The sequence below is a fragment of the Oncorhynchus gorbuscha genome, linkage group LG18, assembly GCF_021184085.1.
Source record: "Oncorhynchus gorbuscha isolate QuinsamMale2020 ecotype Even-year linkage group LG18, OgorEven_v1.0, whole genome shotgun sequence".
NCBI lineage: Eukaryota > Metazoa > Chordata > Actinopteri > Salmoniformes > Salmonidae > Oncorhynchus > Oncorhynchus gorbuscha.
This window is the reverse complement of record NC_060190.1, coordinates 3,134,950-3,151,911: the sequence shown is the minus strand read 5'-3', so window position 1 is coordinate 3,151,911 and position 16,962 is coordinate 3,134,950. Positions and strand designations below refer to the sequence as shown.

The following is a 16,962-nucleotide window of genomic DNA, read 5'->3' as shown; positions in this document are numbered from 1 at the left end:
GGGATACAATCTTCCCAGCTCTGCAGATTTTGCTGCGAGGAGGCAGTCATTAGATCATTTATTTTGGTACTGTCCATATGTAGCTCGTTGTTGGTCACAGGTCCAGGAATCGCTGAAGAATTGCAACATTTACCTAGAACTAACGCTGCAGATGGCAATACTGGGTGATTTGAAAAGTCCTATTCAATCCATAATATTATAATTATTTTAACAAAAATGTTTATCTTTAATTTACAATTTGTAGAAACTATGAGAATCGAAAAGTTTAATACTTTTGTGAAGCATCACAGCACAGTTAAAATATATATGGCAAATATAAATCCCATATGGATGTTAAGAGACAGATGGGAGGGGTTGAATGGAGCTGAAGGGACTGGATGGTGTTTAGAGACACATGGGAGGGGTTGAATGGAGCTGAAGGGACTGGATGGTGTTAAGAGACAGATGGGAGGGGTTGAATGGAGCTGAAGGGACTGGATGGTGTTTAGAGACAGATGGGAGAGGTTGAATGGAGCTGAAGGGACTGGATGGTGTTAAGAGACAGATGGGAGGGGTTGAATGGAGCTGAAGGGTGGGACTGGATGGTGTTGAGAGACAGATGGGAGGGGTTGAATGGAGCTGAAGGGACTGGATGGTGTTAAGAGACAGATGGGAGGGGTTGAATGGAGCTGAAGGGACTGGATGGTGTTAAGAGACAGATGGGAGGGGTTGAATGGAGCTGAAGGGACTGGATGGTGTTAAGAAACAGATGGGAGGGGTTGAATGGAGCTGAAGGGACTGGATGGTGTTAAGAGACAGATGGGAGGGGTTGAATGGAGCTGAAGGCTGGGACTGGATGGTGTTAACTTGGCTTCTACTGCATTCGCGTAACAGGCAGGCTCCTCGTGGAGTGCAATGAGAGGCAGGTGGTTAGAGCGTTGGACAAGTTAACTGTAAGGTTGCAAGGCAGGATCCCCTGAGCTGACAAGGTGAAAATCTAGCATTCTGCCCCTGGACAAGGCAGTTAACCCACCGTTCCAAGGCCGTCATTGAAAATAAGAATGTGTTCTTAACTGACTTGCCGAGTTAAATAAACATTCAATAAAGGTGTAAAAAAAAAATCTGCAAAATCGCCGCCCAAAAAAAAACCAAACCTGAGATCGGCCAGTCAGATGAATCGGTCCACGTCTAATATGAAGTATGTCAGTTTCAATGTTACGGTCTTTGATTCAATTATATTTTTGAAACTCAGGCTGTGTGTGTTTATCTGCGTCATTCCTTGATCATTCCTTGTGGTCCTGTAGCTCAGTTGGTGGAGTATAGTGCTTGTTAAACCAGGGTAGTGGGTTTGATTCCTGGGACCATCCATATGTTAAGTGTTTGCAAACATGACTGCAAATCCCTTTGGATAAAAGTGTCTGCTAAATGGCAGATATATCCACTGATTATACCAAACATTTCGAACACCTTCCTAATATGGAGTTGGACCCTCCCCTTTTCCCCTCAGAATAGCCTCAATTCATCGGGGCATGGACTCTACAAGGTGTCGAAAGCATTCCACAGGGATGCTGGCCCATGTTGACTCCAATGCTTCCCACAATTGTGTCAAGTTGGCTGGATGTCCTTTGGGTGCAGTGGGGTCTCCTCAGAGGAGGAAGGGGAGGCTCCTCAGTTATTTTCAGAAAAATAAAAATGGTAAAATAGGAAAAGTGGTCCTTTTTAGATAAAACTATACTAAATATAATCACTGAGAAATAATTTATTAAAAGAATTTTGCATCCTCCTAAATATTGATCACAATCACAAAATTAGGAGGATTATGGTCTCAAGCTTCCATAGCACTTGTAGTTATTATGACAACTTCCGGAGGACATCCTCCAACCCATCAGAGCTCTTGCAGCATGAACTTGCATGATGTCCAACCAATGAAAGGATCAGAGAATGAATCTAGTACTGAAAGCATAAGCTACAGCTAGCTAGCACTACAGTGCATAACGTGGTGAATAGTTGACTAAAAGAGAGAAAAATACAATAGTTGAACAGTTTTGAACAAATTATTTTATTCCAAAATGAAGGAGAAGCGAGAGAGAGATATTTAGTCATTTATTTTCCACTTTCAGTTTCATTTACTTAGCTGAAAATGCATTCTCTCAAACACTTGGCTCAAACAAAGGGATGTTATGTTGCTAGCTGGCTGCAACTATCCAACACAACACTGAACTCTTCCTCTGAAAGCTTTTGGTTTTACTAATTTTTGCCACTGGGACTGAGGTAAGTGTTACTGACTGTACACTGCTGTTACTGCATGATTGTAGCAGGTTTACTAACTCAGTTAGTTCTATTAGCTCTGTTGACTATGATGTTATTTTATGATTAATCAGAATGAAAGTTTAGGCTTGATTTACTAATATGGTGACAACAATGTAAGCTGTGTGTAGCAGTTATGAAATGGTTTGGCTTGGAAAGGTTTTTTCTCCTGGTGACATACAGCTGATGTGTTGTGCATTGAAGTACAGAAACAAAGGGAGAAGGTGATAAGAGGAGAGCACATAGATGCAGAAGGAATACAACGTGTCTGTAATGAAAGTGAACTGTGTTTATGCATGATCAGGGGTGTATTCATTCCGCCGATTCTGTTGACAAACGTTTAAATGGAACAAAACGGGGATAAACATACCTGAATTTGTCCAGTGATATCTCTATTTCAGCTAGATGCAGGCGAGAGTGTGCAAGGCAGTATTGAATGTGTCACTGTCTGTCTATGTGTCACTGTCTGTCAAGCAAAATGTTCTCTCGAAGTGAACCTACATTCTAAACTTTCATTCATAGGCTAGGTTGCTACCTCATGATGGGTATAGGGACAATTACAGTATCATGGAGTAGCCTAAACCTATTGCTGTTACATTGAACAGGGTGAGTGAAATATGAATGACAGTCCTCCAATATGCTGTAATAGAATTAAGGCCATGCTCAGGAAAAAATAAATTTGTCCTACCTCATCTTAAACGGCACAAACCACCACTGTTTGGGTGGTGGACCACTCTTGGTACACATGGGAAACTGTTGAGCTGAAAAACCCAGCAGGACAGTTCTTGACACAAAGAGACCTGGCACCTACTACCAACCCTGTGCAAAGGACATGTTGTCTTCCCCATTACTCTCTAAATGGCACACATGCACAATCCATGTCTCATGTCTCAAGGCTTAAAAATCCTTATTTAACCTGTCTCCCCCTTCATCTACACGGATTGAAGCATCATTTAACTAGTGACATCAGTAGAGGGATCAGATTTTAGCCTGGATTCACCTGAAGTCTTTCTAAGTCATGGAAGTAGCAGCTGTTCTTAATGTTTTGTCTACCCAGTGTATAGCACTACAGATAATCAAGTGCTATTTGCATGTTTGCGTTTGTTCTGTCATTTGTTTACAGGATGATTTGTATCTTATAGAGCGTGGCTTTATGGGGAATAGTATGGTCACATGTAGATAAAAAAGAATGTGACAAAATTAACAGAAAATGTTTTTACACTTATTCATATAAGTTTTATTAGTCATCCATATTTCAGATTGAAGCTTTACTGTCTGTGTACAGGAATGTATTATTTGAATCTAAAAATGTATCAGATGGTTTGGGATAAGTTGACGTTCTTTCCAGACAAAAAAAGTAACTATTGTTTCAAATGTGGGAATGCCAGTCAGACAGATGGAAAAGGATTCTTTCAGTTGACTCTTGTTTGTGAGACAATGGACTGGACGGACGCTTTTTCAGGAACAAAATATACTATTTTGACCACCTGTAGCTTGCTAGCCAACATAAAAGTGAAAGATTGACGCTTTAGACCATCTTAATGTACATTATCTAATCTCAGTGTTTTAAACATAATATATGTTGATGTATTAATTGTTTAATTCTAAATTGCAAATGTTTAAAATTGAGCTAAAGCCTAAAGAAAAACCCTTGAATGCTAACTAGCTGAGCAACATTTGACTGTATTAAATAAATTTAATGAAACAGCTCCTGTTTTAATGTACATTAGCTTCCTCAGTGTTTTAAACAGCGTTTGACATATCAACTGGTTCCCTCAGAACCTGTGGCATTTTGTGTGAACAAACTGCACATTTTAAAGATGATTTTAGAAATCCCCAACAAGTTTGCACTGTAATAACCAAGCTGTTCAATCAGGACATGGATTACTGGAACACATGTCCTGTGGATTATCTTGGCAAAGAATAAATGTTGTTAAGAGTGATGCTCATGAAACATCCACATTTACAAAGACAAGTGTGTATTGCCTTTTCAAGCGTTGGTGGGAGTGTCATGGTCTGGGGCTGCATGAGTGCTACCGTTTGGGGAGCTACAGTTTATTGACATCAGCGATAATCAAAATGTTGAAAATCTGTGAATGTCTAAATAAGAAATTGGTCCATTTAAACAGCAATGTGACACCAAACACACTTTCCAAGGGAGATGTTACTGATGTGCTTTGTATGGTGATGGACTGGCCAAACATGTTTTGGACTTCCACACAAAATTACCCTTTGAGCATTTTATGTCAAACGGAAGGTGGAGGTCACATTCTGTAACATCCACAGCTATGAATGTTATGGATATTTAGAGGACCACCTGTGAAGCTCAATTTGAATCCAGCCCAAGAGGGTTAAGGCAGTGCTTAAAATGATGGTCACTATTGACACTTTGGGTTTTTGACATTCTCACTTTTGTAAAACAGGATGTTTAGACATAAATGTGTGTTATTTTGAGGACAGCAAATTTGTTTTAAAATCACTAATTTACATTGTTTCAGAACCACCTGCTCGATAGGAATCCAGCAAAGTCTGTTTTGATTTCATAGACAACAACAAGGTTGTTTTATCATGTGGTTTCATTCGGTCTCTATTTAAAAAAACACTGTCTTTGGCAGGAGAAAGACCAGACTCTGAGGAACCAGAGCCAGGGACGTCCAAACCAGCAAGACGACACCAGTGCTCCCACTGTGGAAAGAGCTGTAACCGGTTATGGGACGTGAAACAACATGAGAAAATGCACACAGGGGAGAAGCCTTACCATTGTTCCCAGTGTGGAAAGAGTTTTAACCAGAAAGCACACCTGAAAGCTCATGAGAGAATACACACAGGGGAGAAGCCTTACCACTGCTCCCAGTGTGGAAAGTGTTTTCAACCAGAAAGCGGGCATCTGAAACTCATGAGAGAATACACACAGGGGAGAAGCCTTACCACTGCTCCCAATGTGGAAAGTGTTTGACAGATTTAGGGAACCTGAAACAACATGAGAGAATACACACGGGAGAGAAGCCTTACCACTGCTCCCAGTGTGGAAAGAGTTTCGTCCGTTCGGGGGAGCTGAAAATACACGAGAGAATACACACAGGGGAGAAGCCTTACCACTGCTCCCAGTGTGGAAAGAGTTTTAATGAGAAATCAAACCTGAAACCAACACGAGAGAATACACACAGGAGAGAAGCCTTACCACTGCTCCCAATGTGGAAAGTGTTTCAATAGGAGAGGACACATGAAAAAACACGAGAGAATACACACAGGAGAGAAGCCTTACCACTGCTCCCAGTGTGGAAAGTGTTTCGTCCGTTTGGGGGAGCTGAAACAACATGAGAGAATACACACGGGAGAGAAGCCTTACCACTGCTCCCAGTGTGGAAAGAGTTTCAGCCGGAAAGCATGGCTGAACCAACACGAGAGAATACACACAGGAGAGAAGCCTTACCACTGCTCCCAATGTGGAAAGTGTTTCAATAGGAGAGGACACCTGAAACAACACGAGAGAATACACACATGAGAGAAGCCTTACCACTGCTCCCAATGTGGAAAGTGTTTCATCCGGTCAGGGGAGCTGAAACGACATGAGAGAATACACACAGGGCAGAAGCCTTACCACTCCTCCCAGGGTGCAAAGCTTTTGCCCATTTAGGAAGCCTGAAAGAACACATTAGACTACACACAGAGGAGAAGGCTTAGAAAAGCTCAGACTGTGGGAAAACATATTACTCATAACAGTCATTTAAACGTCATTAGAGAATCCACACAGGAGAGAGAAATTACTTTTCTTAGCGTGTATATTGATATTTCACATCACATTGACTTAAAATTCATCAGAGAACATACACAGTGCTCCCGTTGTCTTATATTGTTGACTGACAATGTGTTTACCTGTCTTTACCATATGAAATTAAATGGTACAGGGTATACTCAAACATATATTTGTTTGTTTTTATTAGAAAACATGAATTGAATATGGAGTATGTCAGTTTGAATATAAAGGAGATCAGGTTCCTTGTTTTAAATTGTCCTTTTTTAAACTCTGTGTGTGTGTTTATCTGGGTGTGTCATTCCTCCAGCACTACAGATAATCAAGTGATATTTGGATGTGATGCATTAGTTCCATTGTTGACATTTGCATTGTTGGCCCACTGATGATTTAATGAAATGAAAATGTTCAGACTCTGTAATGGAAAATGTTAATTGTTTGTGTGTCCACATAACTGAGTATGTGACTAACCTTGTGAAACTGTCCTATTATAATCTCCTGTTCTTGGGACTATCATCCTGTGTTGCAAACCAATTTACACCTGTGTCCTTGTATGAATAAAGTCCCTCCCAGGAACAGGAAACTATAAAGATATGTGCTAATCACTCAATGCTTCAGGAATTCAGACTGTCTACACTGCACTGTGTAACTCTGTTATTCTCTCTGAGCTCAGAAATAAAGAATCTTGGTTTGACTTGGACTCCAGCAGATCCTTATTTTATAATATCCACCACAACTCTCCCAAGGATTGCTGTTTATCATTGTCTCATAGAAGAGTTCCTCTTTCGACTTTCCTGGGGGCAATTACAAACCTCCCACTGGTTGAATAAACGTTGTTACCCGATTGATGAGATTATTGTGGGTGAGAACAATTATTTTATTTGTCAAATGGCAAACAAGCATCAGTCATCATGTCACCAGATTAAAACCCTCAAAATGTATTGGAATTGAGCATCATGCTCATCACATGTAGTTTCACAACCCTGTGAAGTTCATAACTTATTTCATCTGTAGCCTAATAAACTACATGGTTTTCCAAGTTTTAGAGGGAGGACCACAACATATCATCACGTGACTCCCAAGTTAACTAAGACATGATGGTTATTATATAAATATTTGTACATAAAGGAGTTTCCATCGCCATTTCTCACTAAAACGTTTTTACTGACACAACCCACCATGTCAAACGAACTAACATATCGTCTGTCGCCATTTATAAAAATGTTCAGGCATATCCTGTTTCTGTCAGCCCAGTCATTACTTTTGAAATGGTTGGATCAATATCCACCTTCATGATATGGATGAAGCCTGATTTGGAATGTCTGAGTAGTTCTATCTGATGTCATAATACACCCCTCTGATAGTGATACATTTGTTACTTACAGGGCACCACTGCCCCTGACCAGCTGAATGCAGGTGGGCTCTCCTGTCAACATGGGGCTCCTGCTGCAGGAAGCCTAGCGGTTAACAGTGTTGGGCCAGTAACTGAAAGATCCCTGGTTTGAATCCCAGAGAGGACTAGGTGGAAAATCTGTCAATGTGCCCTTGAGGGCTGCAACAGGAGCCTCATGTTGACAGGAGAGCCCAGCTGCACTCAGCTGGCCAGGTGTCTTAACAGGAACAGGATGTGCCTGTCCAACACTCTTCCCCACATCAAGGATGGTGTCACATGGTCATGCAGCTCTCTTCTGAGGAGACACACTAGAAGCATCAGTAAGTCATCACAAATGACTATTTCTAAAGAAAGATAATAGACAAGTAGAATGGGACAGGTTTCTTATAGGCTCCACATTACTGGACATAATAACATATTAACTTTGTGCTGTTGATGTATTGCTGCTAATAATATTATTTCAGAGAGTCTGAAACTCTGCTCCTAACAAGGAAGTACTCTGCTCCTAACAAGGTAGTACTCTGCTCCTAACAAGGAAGTACTCTGCTCCTAACAAGGAAGTACTCTGCTCCTAACAAGGAAGTACTCTGCTCCTAACAAGGAAGTACTCTGCTCCTAACAAGGAAGTACTCTGCTCCTAACAAGGAAGTAATCTGCTCCTAACAAGGAAGTAATCTGCTCCTAACAAGGAAGTAATCTGCTCCTAACAAGGAAGTACTCTGCTCCTAACAAGGTAGTACTCTGCTGCTAACAAGGAAGTACTCTGCTCCTAACAAGGAAGTACTCTGATTTCCTAAAGGAAGTACTCTGCTCCTAACAAGGAAGTACTCTGCTCCTAACAAGGAAGTACTCTGCTCCTAACAAGGAAGTACTGCTGCTGCTACTCTGCTTTGTCAAGGAAGTAATCTGCTCCTAACAAGGAAGTACTCTGCTCCTAACAAGGAAGTAATCTGCTCCTAACAAGGAAGTACTCTGCTCCTAACAAGGAAGTACTCTGCTCCTAACAAGGAAGTACTCTGCTCCTAACAAGGAAGTACTCTGCTCCTAACAAGGAAGTATTCTGCTCCTAACAAGGTAGTACTCTGCTCCTAACAAGCCACCAATTGTGCAAGTTATCCCACTTAAAAAAATGAGAGAGGCCTGTAATTTACATCAGGAGATACCTTAATACCAGCAACAGTGTGTGAAAACCTTGTGAAGACTTACAGAAAGAATTTGACATCTGTCATTGCCAACACAGGGTATATAACAAAGTATTGAGATAAACAATGTGATTTTCTGGATTTTTTTCTCATTTTGTCTGTCTGGTATCTCCTGTATATAGTTGAAGTGTACCTATGATGAAAATTACAGGCCTCTCTCATTTTTTTAAGTGGGAGAACTTGCACAATTGGTGGCCGACTAAATACTTTTTTGCCCCACTGTATGTTAATCTCTAGGAGACAGAACAAGTCTCCTTCCTGAGCGGTATGACGGCTGTGTGGTCCCATGGTGTTTATACTTGCATACTGTTGTATGTAAAGATGAACATGGTATCTTCAGGCGTTTGGAAATTTCTCCAAGGATGAACCAGACCTGTAGAGGTCTACAATTCTCTTTTCTGAGGTCTTGGCTGATTTCCACATGATGTCAAGCAAAGAGGTACTGAGTTTGAAGGTAGGCCTTGAAATACATCCACAGGTACACCTCCAATTGACTCAAATTATGTCAATTAGCCTATCAGAAGCTTCAAAAAATATGACATCATTTCTGGCATTTTCCAAGCTGTTTAAAGGCAAAGTCAACATAGTGTATGTAAACTTCTGACCCACTGGAATTGTGATACAGTGAATTATAAGTGAAATAATCTGTCTGTAAACAATTGTTGGAAAAATGACTTATGTCATGCACAAAGTAGATGTCCTAACCGACTTGCCAAAACTATAGTTTGTTAACAAGACATTTGTGGAGTGGTTGAAAACCGAGTTTTAATGACTCCAATCTCAGAGTATGTAAACATCCCTGTATATAGCCTCCACATGAACTCTGTACTGGTACATCCTGTATATAGCCTCCACATTAACTCTGTACTGGTACCTCCTGTATATAGCCTCCACATTGACTCTGTACTGGTACTTCCTGTATACAGCCTCCACATTGACTCTGTACTGGTACCCCCTGTATATAGCCTCCACATTGACTCTGTACTGGTACCCCCTGTATATAGCCTCCACATTGACTCTGTACTGGTACCCCCTGTATATAGCCTCCACATTGATTATGTACTGGTACCCCCCTGTATATAGCCTCCACATTGGTTCTGTACTGGTACCCCCTGTATATAGCCTCCACATTGACTCTGTACTGGTACCCCGTGTATATAGCCTCCACATTGACTCTGTACTGGTACCCCCTGTATATAGCCTCCACATTGATTCTGTACTGGTACCCCCTGTATATAGACTCCACATTGATTCTGTACTGGTACCCCCTGTATATAGACTCCACATTGATTCTGTACTGGTACCCCCTGTATATAGCCTCCACATTGACTCTGTACTGGTACCCCCTGTATATAGCCTCCACTATGACTGTCGGTACCCCCTGTATATAGCCTCCACATTGACTCTGTACTGGTACCTCCTGTATATAGCCTCCACATTGACTCTGTACAGGTACCTCCTGTATATAGCTTCCACATTGACTCTGTACAGGTACCTCCTGTATATAGCCTCCACATTGACTCTGTACTGGTACCCCCTGTATATAGCCTCCACATTGACTCTGTACTGGTACCTCCTCTATATAGCTTCCACATTGACTCTGTACAGGTACCTCCTGTATATAGCCTCCACATTGACTCTGTACTGGTACCCCCTGTATATAGCCTCCACATTGACTCTTTACATTTACATTTACATTACATTTAAGTCATTTAGCAGACGCTCTTATCCAGAGCGACTCACAAATTGGTGCATTCACCTTATGACATCCAGTGGAACAACCACTTTACAATAGTGCATCTAAATATTTTAAGGGGGAGGGGGGTGAGAAGGTTTACTTTATCCTATCCTAGGTATTCCTTAAAGAGGTGGGGTTTCAGGTGTCTCCGGAAGGTGGTGATTGACTCCGCTGTCCAGGGAGGTCGTGAGGGAGTTTGTTCCACCATTGGGGAGCCAGAGCAGAACAGTTTTGACTGAGCTGAGCGGGAACTGTACTTCCTCAGTGGTAGGGAGGCGAGCAGGCCAGAGGTGGATGAACGCAGAGAAATTTGGGTGTAGGGCCTGATCAGAGCCTGGAGGTACTGAGGTGCCGTTCCCCTCACAGCTCCGTAGGCAAGCACCATGGTCTTGTAGCGGATGCGAGCTTCAACTGGAAGCCAGTGGAGAGAGCGGAGGAATAATTTGACGTGAGAGAACTTGGGAAGGTTGAACACTAGACGGGCTGCAGCGTTCTGGATGAGTTGTAGGGGTTTAATGGCACAGGCAGGGAGCCCAGCCAACAGAGAGTTGCAGTAATCCAGACGGGAGATGACAAGTGCCTGGATTAGGACCTGCGCCGCTTCCTGTGTGAGGCAGGGTCACTCTGCGGATGTTGTAGAGCATGAACCTACAGGAACGGGCCACTTCTGTAGCCTTGATGTTAGTTGAGAACGACAGTTTGTTGTCCAGGATCACGCCAAGGTTCTTAGCGCTCTGGGAGGAGGACACAATGGAGTTGTCAACCGTGATGGCGAGATCATGGAACGGGCAGTCCTTCCCCGGGAGGAAGAGCAGCTCCGTCTTGGGAAAAGTTCAGCTTGAGGTGGTGATCCGTCATCCACACTGATATGTCTGCCAGACATGCAGAGATAAATTCGCCACCTGGTCATCAGAAGGGGGAAAGGAGAAGATTAATTGTGTAAACGTCTGCATAGCAATGATATTCTAGATCAGACCATGTGAGGTTATGACAGAGCCAAGTGACTTGGTGTATAGCGAGAATAGGAGAGGGCCTAGAACAGAGCCCTGGGGGACACCAGTGGTGAGAGCGCGTGGTGAGGAGACAGATTCTGTTTACGCCACCTGAACAGGAGCGACCTGTCAGGTATGGACGCAATCCTGAATTTGCGTGGGCAACATGACGGATGATAGTAACTCGGAGAGGGTGGAGAGGAGGATCTGATGGTTCACAGTATCGAAGGCAGCCGATAGGTCTAGAAGAATGAGAGCAGAGGAGAGAGAGTTAGCTTTAGCCGGAGCGCCTCCGTGATACAGAGAAGAGCAGTCTCAGTTGAATGACTAGTCTTGAAACCTGACTGATTTGGATCAAGAAGGTCATTCTGAGAGAGATAGCGGGAGAGCTGACAAGCACTTCCACACGGTGGTGGACGGCACGTTCAAGAGTTTTGGAGAGAAAAGAAAGAAGGGATACTGGTCTGTAGTTGTTGACATCGGAGGGATCGAGTGTAGGTTTTGTACTGGTACCCCTGTATATAGCCTCCACATTGACTCTGTACTGGTACCCCCTGTATACAGCCTCCACATTGACTCTGTAGCCAACAATAGTTTTTTTATTGTGTAACTTTTTTCCTTACCTCATTATTTTTTCTTAACTACATTGTTGGTTAAGGGCTTGTCAGTAAGAATTTCTTAATGTTTTGTAATGTCTACACCTGCTATTTTGTAGCATTTGCTCTAGTTTACAGGATTAGTATCTTTAGCATGGGGAATAGTATGGTCACATCTCGATAAACAATTAACAGAGTAAATGTGTATATCCTATTCATGGAAGTATTTATTCATCATCTACATATTCATATTACGCTTCTACGTCTGTGTACAGGAAAGTATTAGTTGTAAGACGTAAGAGAAAATGTATCAGCTTATTGTTAAATTATTATGACGTTCTTTCCAATACAAAAAGTGTAGTAATTATTGTTTCCAAACTGCGTTACCCACTCCAGCCAGCAGATGGCGATGAGCGCCTTTCAGTTGATGATTCTTCCGTGACGTATAATGGACTGGACGGACGCTTCTTCAGGAACAACAACACGGATACTATTTCAACCACGTCGGTAGCTTGCTAGCCAACATAAAAGTGAAATATTGACGTTTTAGGCCATGTTAATGTACATTAGCTAATCGCAGTGTTTAAAACACATTTCAGTTGACGTTAACTTGAACCTAATTTGCTTGTTCAATTTGCAAATTTGTTAAAGATTGATACTGAGCCTAGCACTAGGCTATTCGCTAATGCTAACTAGCTAGCTAACATCCCTGACCATGAGCTCATTAAACTACTCATCCCCTGCTAAAGAAGAGGATGTCTGCTGTCCGGAGAAAGAAGCTGAACATTGTCGTGAAAGACGAAGAGGAGGATATTACAGTGAAAGGAGAGAAAGAAGCTCTGGCGCTGAACATTGTCGTGAAAGACGAAGAGGAGGATATTACAGTGAAAGGAGAGAAAGATGCTCTGCCCCTGAACATTGTCGTGAAAGACGAAGAGGAGGATATTACAGTGAAAGGAGAGAAACAACCTTTCAGAATGAAAAAGGAGGAAGAGGAGGCTGTTATAGGGAAAGAAGAGAAAGCATCCTCTTCCTCTCTAAAAGGTTCTATCTCAGTAAAGGTGAAGGAGGAAGACGTTTTGGGAGTGAAAGAGGAGGAGACAGAATATCAGATTAACACCAGTGAGTACTGTCCTATAAACAGGGGCACAAACTATGCAGTTGTTGAATTAATGTGTGGTTTTTAAGGGGCATTCTACTGAAGTTCTTCACTTCAATGTGATGTTCAGTACTATTTAAATTGTTAAAGGGTCAATCTGCCATTGCTACATATATTTTTGGGACTTTTAAATGAGATTTAATTATATATAACAGGCTTTTAAAATGTAATAATGGAGCATAATTTATACTTAAAATATCAAAGGGACACAAAAGGCACCCAATTAATTTAGAGATATTAATGCCTCTGATAAGACCCTATGACTGTAATAGACAGTAATAATTGATGATGGTAATAAGTTCACCATCTGTTTGATGTTCTCGTTAACACAGGAGAGAGACATGACTATCGTGGATCCTCTGGGGAGCCTCAACAACATCCTGATGCTGACGAGACAGAGAAGAGTCTCTCCAGATCAGACCACCAGATGGTACAGCTTGGTCTGGTCTAGCATACAGCTTGCTCTATCGGGGGCTGGGTTTCTGTAAGGCACTTTATGACAACAGTGACATCAGCATCCATAATGATATATATATATATGTCTGTGTCCCCTCTTTATGGTTACCAGGACAACGCTAGCCCTTCCTCCCTCCCGGAGTCCCCGTGTCGTGCCTCTCCCGGTAGCACCTTACTGCTGGGTATGAAGAGGTTGTCTGTGCTGCTGGTGGACTGCAGGAAAACAACGCGGGGCTGAGTGGAACTGTGAGAGGAGGAGAAGAGAAGAAAGGATCAGATTTGACACATCAAAGTAAGTGCTGTAGTTTAGTTTGAACAAATGAAATAGATCTGCCCACCGGTATCTGTTACCAGGACAACCAGCAGAGTTCTGTTAGTTGACAGGAAGATAGACTGGTGGATATGGATGTTATGAATATCATAACACTGAAAAAGGATTCTGCCAATGAAAAGAGAGAAACCAATTGACCATATAAATCCTTGAAAGTTAGCTTTGGAGAGAAAGTTTCAAGATGATCCAATGTAAGGTGCTTGTTTTACAAAAACTTTTCCTTAAAACATTATGGATGTCACATTGCCTGTCCCAGTCAACGCCCCTATCTTTACAAGACTGTAGAACAGGCAAACTAAACTCAAGACGTTGGTCATTAATTAACTAGTACTGAAGAAAAGCTGTGATCAGGCTGCCTACTCAAGCAAAAGCTTCAAACTGTAACCAGTGCCGGCAACCTTGTTCAGGTTATCAATCAACCTACCAGGGTAGTGACAAACAGTAGAGGAATGAAATCATCAACATGGTTTGATCATATCTTTACTAATGCTGCAGAAATGGGTTTTAAAGCAGTATCCAGATCCATCAGATGTAGTGATCACAATATAGGAGCCATGTCTAGGAAAACCACCGTTCCAAAGGCTGGGACTAATATTGTGTATAAGAGGTCATACATTTTTTTGTAGTGATTCCTATGTTATTGATGTAAATAATATTTGTTGGCCCTTGGTGTGTAATGATGAGCAACCAGACGCTGCCCTTGACACATTTGAAACTGCTTATCCCAGTTACTAATAAGCAGCACCCATTAAGAAAATGACTGTAAAAACTGTTACATCCATGTGAATTGATGAGGAATTTTAAAAAATTGTATGATGAAGAGGGAGGCAAAAGAGATGGCATATAGATCTGGCTGAATAACTGATTGGCAAACCTATTGCAAATTGAGAAATCATGTGACTAAACTGAATAAAAAGAAGAAACTACACTATGAAACAAAGATAAATGACATGAAGAATGACAGTATAAATCTTTGGAGCATCTTCAATGAAATTTTGCACAAATAAAATCAACAATGACAAGTCACTGGTGTCTGACAACGTGGATGGAAAATTGAGGATAATAGCGGCCAATATTGCCATTCCTATTTTCCTTATCTTTAATTTAAGCCTACTAGAAAGTGTGTGCCCTGTGGAGCTAATTTGGAATATTTTTCGGAGTTGTGACTGCAATTTCCGGGCGATTTCTCAGCCAAACGTGAAGAACAAACAGAGCTATTTCGCCTATAAAAAAATAATCTTTTGGGAAAAAATGAACTTTGGCTGTCTACCTGGGAGTCTCGTGAGTGAAAACATTTGAAGTTCATCAGAGGTAAACGATTTAATTTGATTGCTTTTCTGATTTCTGTGACAAGTTTGCCTGCTGCTAGCAAGGCATAATGCTATGCTAGGCTATGATAAACTTACACAGATGCTTGTCTAGCTTTGGGTGTAAAGCATATTTTGAAAATCTGAGATGACAGGGTGATTAACAAAAGGCTAAGCTGTGTTCCAATATATTTCACTTGTGATTTTCATGAATAGGAATATTTTCTAGGAAGATTTATGTCCGTTGCGTTATGCTAATTAGTGTCAGATGATGATAACGGTCCTGTTCACGGGCTGGGTGTCACTACGGGTTAAGTTACATGGCCTACTATGCTAATTCTGTAGCGGTATTGTTAGAGGGGGCTAAATAAATATTTTGTTGGTGCGCCAGGCAGGTATTAACCCTAGTTATTAAAGTTAGTTATTACCTATTATAACATTATTATTTTTTAAATATTATTAAAACCGAAAGGATGAGAATAGAATAGATAGAGTAGCGCTTCCAGACACATTCTAAACATTATGGAGACTTAAAGGAGGACTGTAACAGCTAATGATGAAACATTATGGAGTCTTAAAGGAGGACTGTAGCATCTAATGATGAAACATTATGGAGTCTTAAAGGAGGACTGTAGCATCATGAGGTAATCACTGGGAATTTGTTTAAATTAACATGTGTGCCTTTTTAGAAGTTAAGTTGTGGAATTTCATTCCTTATAACCTGTTTGGGATAGGGGGCAGTATTTTCACGTCCGGAAGAAAAGCGTTCCCAAAGTAAACTACCTGCTACCTGCCCAGAAGCTAGGATATGCATATAATTGGTAGGTTTGGATAGAAAACACTCTAAAGTTTTTAAAACTGTTAAAATAACGTCTGTGCGTATATCATAACTTATTTGGCAGGTGAAACCCCGAGGACAAACCATCCAGGAGGAATTTTTTGTTGTTGAGGTGACTCTGTTTTCAAATGGTTTTGTGTGGCACTTTTGCTGTTGCACTTGGTTGCAGTTCCTATTGCTTCCACTAGATGTCAACAGTCTTTAGAAATTGGTTGATGTTTTTCTTTAGAGAAATGAAGAAGTTCGGCTATTCAGAACGAGGGTCCAGCCTAGTGCTCTCTAATGTTTTGATGCGCGCTCCAGGTCACGCGCTTCACGTTGTTTTATCCGGTATTGAACACAGTTTATCCCATCTTAAATTTTCCCGATTATTTACGTTTTAAAATACCTAAAGTTGGATTAGGAAAGTTGTTTCAAATGTTTGGACAGCATTTACAGGTATCGTATTAGATATTTTGTAGTCATGCTGGGCGAGTTGGAACCAGTGTTTTTTTTTAAATCAAATGCGCCAAATAAATGGACATTTTGGAGATATAACGACGGAATTAATCGAAGAAAAGGACCATTTGTGATGTTTATGGGACATTGGAGTGCCAACAGAAGAAGCTCTTCAAAGGTAAGGCACAAATTATATAGTTATTTCTAAGGTTTGTGTCGCGCCTGGTGGGTTGAAATATGATTGTCGTGTGTTTGTTTGATGGGGTGCTGTCCTCAGATAATCGCATGGTTTGCTTTTGCCGTAAATCCTTTTTGAAATCTGACACGGTGGCTAGATTAACAAGAAGTTAACCTTTGCACTTGTGAATGCATGAAAGTTAAATATTTCTAATAAATAAATTAAAAATAAAAAAATACTTTGCACTCTGCAATTTCACCGGATGTTGTCAACGTTGCCTGGAATCCCTAGCCA

The 16,962-nt window shown here is 41.3% G+C and overlaps 1 pseudogene; it reads left to right on the top strand.

Moving 5' to 3' along the window:
* LOC124002702 overlaps positions 1–16,962 on the top strand; it is a 55,834-nt pseudogene that overhangs the window by 1,105 nt on the left and 37,767 nt on the right.